The sequence below is a fragment of the Anguilla rostrata genome, chromosome 10, assembly GCF_018555375.3.
Source record: "Anguilla rostrata isolate EN2019 chromosome 10, ASM1855537v3, whole genome shotgun sequence".
Lineage (NCBI taxonomy): Eukaryota > Metazoa > Chordata > Actinopteri > Anguilliformes > Anguillidae > Anguilla > Anguilla rostrata.
In genome coordinates, this window is record NC_057942.1 from 29,085,437 (window position 1) to 29,094,805 (window position 9,369).

The window sequence follows — 9,369 nt, forward strand, 5'->3', positions numbered from 1 at the left end:
CGCGCAAGCTTTCTGAGCAAATTTGGATCACAGCTGACTGACCCACACCCGCAAAGCAGAACAGGGGAAGAGGGAACCGCCGTGAATCGCCATCTCCCATTGGACTGCGGTAAGCTGGCGCACAGCAGCGAGCCGTCCAGAGTTCTGAAAGCCTACATATTGCAGACGAAGGCTAAGCAGTCAGAGTCCATTGCGGCCAATGTATAGTATGGCTAATGCCATCATGTGAGACCTGGGGATATACCTCAACACCACCCTACCGAAAAAGGGATTTTATAGACAGAGGTGACACGTAAGACACTTTAATTAAAAAAAAAAAACTTTAACCACCCCCCCCCCACGTTTATTATTATTACATTCATTTCATGTGGTCATTAACTGGTACAATTTGCTGCCGATGGAAGCAGGTGTACACACGCACACACACACACACACACACACACACATACTCACATTTAAATTCAAAATGTACACTCCCACACATCAAAGACTTTTTTCTCAGAATTTGTTTTTCAATCGCTGCCATTTCCGATTTTTCCGTATCCACAGTGCCCTTAAGTGCCTGAAACCCAGTGTGTGCAGACACCCTGCAGCCTTCATCACACTTCTAAAAAACATGCAGTTCTGTGAGACCGGCGACATCCAATTAAACTGCAAGTGTGCAAATGTTGAGCGAGCAGTCAAACTGCATGACTCCTACAGAACATCCGTACCCTATACAGTTAAGACATGTCCATACGCACACATACACGCACAGCTATGCACACACACATGTATGCACACACATACACACAAACATATACAGTACACCCACCCACACATATATACAACACACACACATAGGTACACTCAGTGCACACAGAGAAACATATAAATCCAGACACACAAATGTGCACATAGACACACATGCAAAGAAATACACACGCACATGCACACACACACATGCATACAGATGCGCGGATGCACTCAGAGATGCAATCGAAAGCACTCCCACACAATTACCCACACACCCACAAACACACAAGATAAGCAGCTACATTTAAACGAACATAAACGTTAGAACCGTTAAATACACATGTGTGCGTGTAATCAGCGGAGCGAGGGCTAGTGCATGTGACAGATGCTGTGAGTTTGGTTTTGCAGGCTAGTGAGGAGACCGCAGGATGGATGGTTTATGAAAACTGCGTGCGAGAATTAGCAGGGCTCTCTCATTCCTTTCTTCAGCAGACACACAGAGGAGGATGTAAATGTTATCTCCCTCTCCAGCTCCTGCTTCCTCTCCATAGCTCTGAATGGATGAAGCATGTGTGTGTGTGCGTTTGTGTGCGTTTGTGTGTATGTGTGTTTGTGTATGTGCATGCCTGTGTGTGTGCATGTGCGTGCGCGTGCGTGTGTGCGTGCATGCCTGTGTGTGTATGTGTTTCTGTGTGCACAAATTTGTTTGTGTGCATGTGTGCGTGTTTGTTAGCGTGTGAGCATGTCTGTGTGTATGTGTGTGTGTGTGTGTGTGTGTGTGTGTTTTTGTGTGTGCATATCTGTTTTGTGTGTGTGTGTGTGTGTGTGTACGTGTTTATGCGTAAAAGATGCATGTCTGTTCTACAGCAGTTAGAATCTTGTTGAAGTTAAGCAGTATCTGACGTATTCGCCCTTACTCTCTCTCTGTGGGTCAGCTCTCTCAGATCAGACTCAACACAGTGGAATACAGCACACAGTCAGGGTAAGCAGAGATCTAAAAATCTTCCTTCAATGCCCTCATTATCCAAATGTTCTACATAACAGACCTTTAAGTGCTGTCAGCTTGGCCTGCGAATTCTCCCACTGAAAAGAGCTACGAGACGCACGTTCCCTCCCTCCCTCACCCCACCTCATCATAGCAGCAATTTTCCCCGGGGGAAGGGATATGCCGTCGCACCAGACTCTGCTTAATTACAGCACAGAACAGGAATAGCTATGTGCTACAAGTTTGGGGACAGGGGGGAAAAAATGATCAAGTTATTCTCCTGTCAATTAAAAATGGCAGAACATTTGCAGAAATGCAAGTCACAGTTCTAATTGATTTTGATCACAGTAAAGGATTGAAATCTCTCCTAACCAAGAGCACAATGGCGTATTTCTTCAAAGGTATTTTCCAGCAGACGGTTCTCCAGGCTGAGGCAGGCTATTTTTACGGACCGCTTAAAAAACGGCTTATAAAAATGTGACAAATAAAAATGTATCTTTTTGTTTGCGGCTAATCCAAAATAGATTTTCTCCAATGTTTGCTTGGAAATATGAGCTTAAAAATTGAAGGCACTTAAAAATGATAGCCAAACAAGGAGCATTAAAAAGCATGTGGTTATTGTCTGCATAATGGGAGGTGTCACTCTTTACAGCAAAATAATTGTCATTTCAGACAGGAGGGAAAGGCTACAAGAGCCAGCATTAGGACCCATTTCATCAGGAGCATTGCTTTTACATTGTAGATCCCTGCTTCTGAGGTTAAACAGGTCGAACCTTTATAAAAGCACATTGCTTCTGCATTCTGGAAACAACAACAACAACAGCAGGAGCAGCAGAAGCAACAGCAGCGACAACAACAACAACAATAATAATAATAATCATAATAATAATTGTTATTATTATTATTATTATTATTATGATTATTATTAGTAGTATTATTATTATTAAATGTTGAATACTGAAAGTAAATAATGCAAATGTAACTGAAATATTGGAATAATCCCCATGTTTTTCTTCCCTAACAGCATTTTGTATAAATATTCTGATAATCATAATAATAACACCTCTGTAGGCCAAATGGATAAAATCAGAAGGAAAATGGTCTCTTGGAGATGAAATACAGTGGAGGGTACATTATGGGTACTGAAAATAATTTGATACAGCATAAGATAGGAAGGAAGCATCATTCTGTTCCAAGGGCAATGGACACACATTACTGCTCCCTCACATTAATCGGAAAACAAAGATGACTGATTCATGATTTTTTAAAAGCAAAGTTGTGAAATTGAAGTGAAGGACTTGTTTCAAAATGCCCAAGCGGCTAAATTCAACTTGACACTAATGGGTCAGCTGTTCAGAGTGGGGACCTGTGAGGTTTTCTGGCAAGTAATTTCAAAGTTTAAATAATGATATGATTGTCAATTACATATTTGTATACAAGGGAGGGGCTTTTAGTGTGTGTTAAACTAAGTGTGTGTGTGCATGTGTGCGTGTATGTGTGTGTTTGTGAGGACATACACATGCGTGGGTGTGTACATTGTGCAGATATGTTATTCAGCCCTTTTTATGACACACATATAATGACTGGCTATTTTACATGTCCAGACAAGGACTCATACACTGCAAAATACACACAATATAATACATAAGTTATCTTTTCCCACAGCTCTGAGAATCATTTTTAAAGTTCTGCTCTAACAAACTGGAAAGCAGATCAAGACAGCCACACTCTGTCATGAAGGACAAAGAAAATGTTTACAACATCCTACAGCCTCTTGGGTCCTTATTTTTTAATGAGGTGAAACAGACATGCTGGTCCAGGCATCCTGTGATGCTATTGTGGTTCATGTTTGAATTATCGTACCTCAAGACCCCATCTTACAAAGGTGTATCTTATAGGGATTGACACTTCCAGCAATAACTGTGTCACTGTGGCACCAGGCCCTGAAAGGTTAAGCAATTATAACTAGCCTATACCAATACCACCTGAGTCCCTAACTAGAGTAACACAGTTGTTTCTTCTGGAAGTCAGGGTTTGCTGACCTCTGAAACTCTCAGGAGTGGAGCTGGTTTCTCTAGCCTTGTACCCACCTCCTGAAACAAACAATATGTCTGCCCAACAGCTATGCCTGGCTACAGAGAAAATTGGTGCAAATTGGCTTTTCTGGGTGTGACAAAAGCGCAGGCTTTCCGGATTGTTCCACTGCCTTTCTGTGCGCTTCTGGTGTCGATAAACGTTAAAAACGTCAGTGGAGCTGCAACCCCCCTCATGAGCGAGCAGTTTCCTATTTATCAGTCTCATTTAGAAAGACGAACCAGCTGGGACTCCTGCCATGTGAGGGGATGAGACTTTGGTTATTGACTAGCAGGTGCATCCCATTACAAATGATTTTTTTTACACTGCTCTCCATGGTGATTGTGATTATGTTCTTGCACTGTTGTAATAACTGTATTTGTGTGCAGTGTGTGTGCGTGAGTTTGTGTGTGCGCATGCACATGCACTGTTTTTTCATTATTATTATTATTATCTTTTTGTCCATTTGTGTTTGCATTGCTACATCTATAGCATCCACCATCAAAGCGCACTCACAGACAAACTCCTTACTGTCTGCTAAACTTCAATGCAGGGTTTACTTTTCTATGTGCAGTTTAATTACTCAACTGCACCACCAGAGTCAACTGATATGTAATCATACAGACTGTAGCTTAAACACTGTTGGATGCTAACTCCAAAGTGTCTTTGGTGCTTGCTTGAGTTATTTGGAATTCCCACTCTGCTTTCCATCCAGAAAATTGAAAGCAATTAACCCCTTCATGCAAATACCAAATCAAGCCAATCCTCATCCATTTAGGGGCTGTTCAATTTAAGGCTTCATAACTCCAGATGTGAGCATCACAGAGACTTTAGAAAATTACACAAATGAAGGAAGACACTTTCAGCATTTGCCATACTAACTTAGGTTAGGTTAGATTTGTAATTTAGGTAGAAAACAAAAGTGCCAGAAATGCAATCATAAAAATCTAAAAACAAAGTTGTTTGAAAAGAAATACTGAAAGATCACATGCTACATATAATATGAGTGTGTGTATGTGTGTGCAGGTACCAGGTAAATGTATACATGTCCTGGATCATAAACTTCTTGACCACAATTATGCTAAATTTGAGGGTGATATGCAGAACTACTATAGATCAATGAAGAAAAATGTAAGCAGTGTCTATGCCAAATCTATCCGAAACGTCTAAATTGTGCATTGCTGTAAATCATAACATAATTATATATTTAACTACAAATCAAATGTTTTGACTCATGAAACCTGATTTGCATCATTTTCAAGTGGGAATTACTATCTTCTCATCAGATATTGAGGGGTCCAAGAAACTTTCCAAAAAATTATAATGTGCTGTTTTTCAGCCATAAAACATAAATTTGCCCCTTATTATGGTTTAAGATGAAATATTGATACCACATTGAAAAATAATGCAAAAACATAATGCCCCGTTATGGTACACATACCTATATATGTAGTCATTCACTCTTATACATTATTCTGTACTCGACAGTATGTAATATTTTGTTGCATGGGGATAGGACAGCATTTTACAAATGGAACTATTTATGATCACTCCAAGGGAAAGCAAATGTCAAACATAACATTACTGAGCCACCTATGAACACTTACACTATAAGATGTGATATGTACACATCAGAGAATAGCGCAAACCTCTCAAAAGATAGTCAATTTCATTGAGTGGTATGAATTCTAACAAAGCAGGCCACTGAGCCGCTATGCTAACACTTACACTAAAACAATGCCCCTATATTAATACCCTTTTAGCCCCCAATACAAATACGCTGAGAATTATTATCAAAGGCTAAGAGTTGCCTTTTATGACCAATGCAAATATAAATAAACATTTTGATAAATACCAATAAATATGACACAACATAATTGAAATGTTGCATGCAGTAATAAGTACATCTTTGCTTTGTTTGTATGTATCTTGCAAGACTTTATGTTTCCTCCTCTTCTGACCCGCTTCCAAAATCCATGTCAGCAAAGCAAGATTTTGCTGTGGCCATGCTATTGAGTTGGCAAAATCTTTCAAAAACAATTATGCCTCAATTCAAGCTGTTACGTGGGGATCTCAATCGTTTGTCACAAATGTCAAATGAGACATGCCATACAACACTGGAAAACTTGTACTGTCCTCGACTGGCTAAATGAGTTATCAATCAAACCAGAATGAACTGCAAAGAGTTATAATGGCCTTGAAAGCAAGTGGGGTTTTGCACATGGCCGATGTAAATGCCTACCCCTGCTTTTTATTTGCATATTTATTTTTCAAATAGATTATCCAAGACAATAAAGGACCACTGAATCTTGAAAGAGAGATCTTTATGTGTAAAACCAAAGGCAGGATTGTGTATTTATTCCATACTCCATCACAGATATTGATAGTAAAATTATGTGGTATAATTACACAAGAATTTCTTAACTCTTGTTTATTTTGTTTTTCAGTGAGCAGCACCTTTCACCACTGTATTGGTATACCTTAGGGCTATTGCTGGTTTTATCTTGTTCTATGACGGAATACAATTTTTTTGTGGTGAAAGAATATTTTTATGAACTCCCAAACATATAAACACTGTTGTCCAGTGTGTCGTGCTTGGGGGGTATAGCTACAGATGAGACTGCAGGGAGGGGGTGCTTACACAACAATGGTGGAACTTAGAAACACCGTCTTTAGCATAGTTACTGTATATTGTCTACTAATTGTTTGATTGCAGGAGCGCTAAATGCCTGAGTTAAGCAATCTGAGGACACTAGCAGCCTGGCCACTAGGGGGCTTTCGTGAATAAACTGCACTAAACAGAGACCTAAGAGCTGCTTGGCATATTCTGGATCCAGTCCAAAGACCTGCTTGTTAAAATAGCACAGCTAATTACCTAATGAATCACACATGGAAAAACCAATAAATCAAATAGGTTATCCTGGAAATATAGCTTGGAGTAATTAGGCTACTAACATCAATTATGTAGAAGTATCAATTTTACTTCAAATAAAGAAAAATATTTTAAAACAGTATTCTCTCTCTTTCTCTCGCTTTCACTTACACACACACACACACACACATACATACAACAAAGCATTCACACCACACAATAACTTTGTGTGTGTGTGTGTGTGCCCGTGCCCGTGCCTGCGTGTCTTTTAAATTTTGTATTCAAATATCATGTGAGGACAGACTGTGAGGTGTCTTCCTTTTACCCGCCAGTGTAAGCAAGCAAACAGAGAATTAGCAATAGAGCGCATAATTATGAGAGATGCTGCAGGGCATGACAAATGAACTTAAATACATTGCGCGGAAGAAGACTCATTTAAGTACCCTGGGCGTGCCAACCGCGCGCTGTAGCACTTGCCAGCCAATGAGGTATGAGGAACATGCAATCGGCGCTCTTTGTGGGAGCTAGCGGAAAAGCATTTCATGCGCGTGGTCCTGAACAGCGACCGCTGGCGGACTTTATCCAGAGGGGGCAGGGAGTAGAGTGGGGTTTTACAAATTGAGTGCGTCCCAAGAACGTCCTTAACAAAACAACTTCGAGTATTTCGAGCATACATGGGACCAAGTGAAAGCCGTGGTGAATGACTGATCATACAAGAACAACAAATAAATAGTTGCAACTGGGAAACCATGATAACGCATAACCTGCTGGGCTGAAAACCTGGTGCCATTATCACTCTTGTGGGAAGATATAATCTGAGCAAATGTTTTCTGCTGCGTTGTTTATGGCTTCATCTTCGCCGCTTTGCCTCCACGGGGGAGATTTAACAAGACTGCCAGTGCACTGGTAGGTTATTAAATAAGGCTTCGACACTGCAAGCAGAACTGTCGTTTCCAAAGACATGTGCTTTGAGGAAGAAACGGTCGGGGACGGACATGCGACATATCCATAATTCACCAAGGTCAGAATTCGAATTATCAATGGAGGCACCAGGCATGGCTTAACTTGGGAGGGGGAGGAACTTAGTCATGAAGTCAATGGCTCCATTAGACACTGCGAAATATAAAAACGTCACGTAAACGAACACTCAAAAAGGAAGTGGCCACCACAGGATTTTGGAGAGAAAGAGAGAGAGAGACTCGAAGTGATAGTGCAGTATAATAAAAACATGCAGCCCCCGTCGCCAATGTTTATTACATTTCATTTTGAAACCAAATATACCTCAGCATTTCCCCTCCTTGTTTTCTTCTGATCGTCCGCGTAAATAAAAAGCATTGTTCCCTAGACTCTTTCGGATAAATCACTGGATTTCACTTTGCCCACTCTATCATGACGTGCTTATAGCGAAGTGCCAAGATCAAAGTAGAATTTGGAAAGATAATATCTTTGTTGTTGTCGCATTGTTTTGAGTTTTAAATCGGTTGTAAAGACTGAAAAACTTGAAACTCCTTATGTGGACTCCTCCACGAGCCCACACCCACTGACAACGCTGACCTAAATTGGGCTTGTGTGGAACGCACTGCTCACGCACCAGAAAAAAGCCTCCCACCAAGCCAGTTCGCGCAAGCCGCAGAAGAGCGATCGAATCTTTATTGAATATTGCCATGCATCTGTCTATTGTCCGATGAAAAGATCGAAACGTCGTACCCTTGAATCGCTCAACGCACAAACCAGTGCAAAACAGTCGCATTTAAAAGGTTTTAATTATCAGGTTTAAAGGATAATAATAATACCATCGCTTTCATTTATGCCCCTTACTATTTTGCGTCGACAACTTGATAGTTGATCGACCGTTTATCTACATCCACAATTAACGTAAACCAGACATTGAAAGTCTGTAGGTTTCCACGGAAGACCTATATTTAGAGTGAATGCAGTCCTACCTGGGATGGGTTCCGACTTTGCTCCTTGAGTCAAGGCTGTCTTTTCCCCTATTTTCTTTAGAGGCGTCCACACAGCATGGCCAGGCTCCACTCTGCTTCTAACAATATGCGGAGTATTTTTTATAGCAAGTCACAACCCAGCCGAAAAAAAATGCATAAAAAATCTCGAGACCGAAGCGAAGTGATGCGCATGCAGCAGTCAATGAAGCAAGAGTTCAGTCCTTGCGCTCGATGTTGATTGCTGAGGCAGTGCACAGGCTTGGACAGCTCCGGTGCTGAAATACCGCGCCCCAACGGTACGACTGGGCGGTCTTTTCAGGACAGTTCCGCAAGTTAATAAAACAACCATAAGACAGAATTTCGGGGGAAGGGTAAAATTAAGACACAGAATTGTTTAATTTGTTAGAATGCAGTCTGCTCTTTGTTATTTTGTAATGACACCGAACGATATTGACAAATCCTCACTCTAAAACAAGGAAGAGCGTCAAGTTCCTCGGAAGACGGCAATGGATCTGGAATGCGAGTTGTCTCCGCTGGCCTGGGAGTAGAACAGGGAGGGCAAAGCAAGTGACGTTTCTCTCCGGAAACACCAATAACAATTCAGAGTAGTTGGTGGACTGCATCATTTCAGCATTACAGGGTATGAAAGGAGGACAGTATAAAGAGATAGGTATGAAACGTGGCTCGGATTTTGCTGTAGATGTCTTCTCTTCGTTTAAATTAAAGCACAACATTCAACCAAACGTGACTGTAGTGGTGTC

At 41.0% G+C, this 9,369-nt stretch overlaps 1 protein-coding gene across 1 annotated transcript in view; it reads right to left on the minus strand.

Moving 5' to 3' along the window:
- phf24 (PHD finger protein 24) overlaps positions 1–9,136 on the minus strand; it is a 34,578-nt gene extending 25,442 nt beyond the window's left edge. The window contains exon 1 of the mRNA XM_064296409.1: positions 8,609–9,136. The gene's annotated coding sequence lies outside the window, so the exon portion shown is untranslated. The remainder of the gene's footprint in view (positions 1–8,608) is intronic.
- Positions 9,137–9,369: the final 233 nt, after the last annotated feature.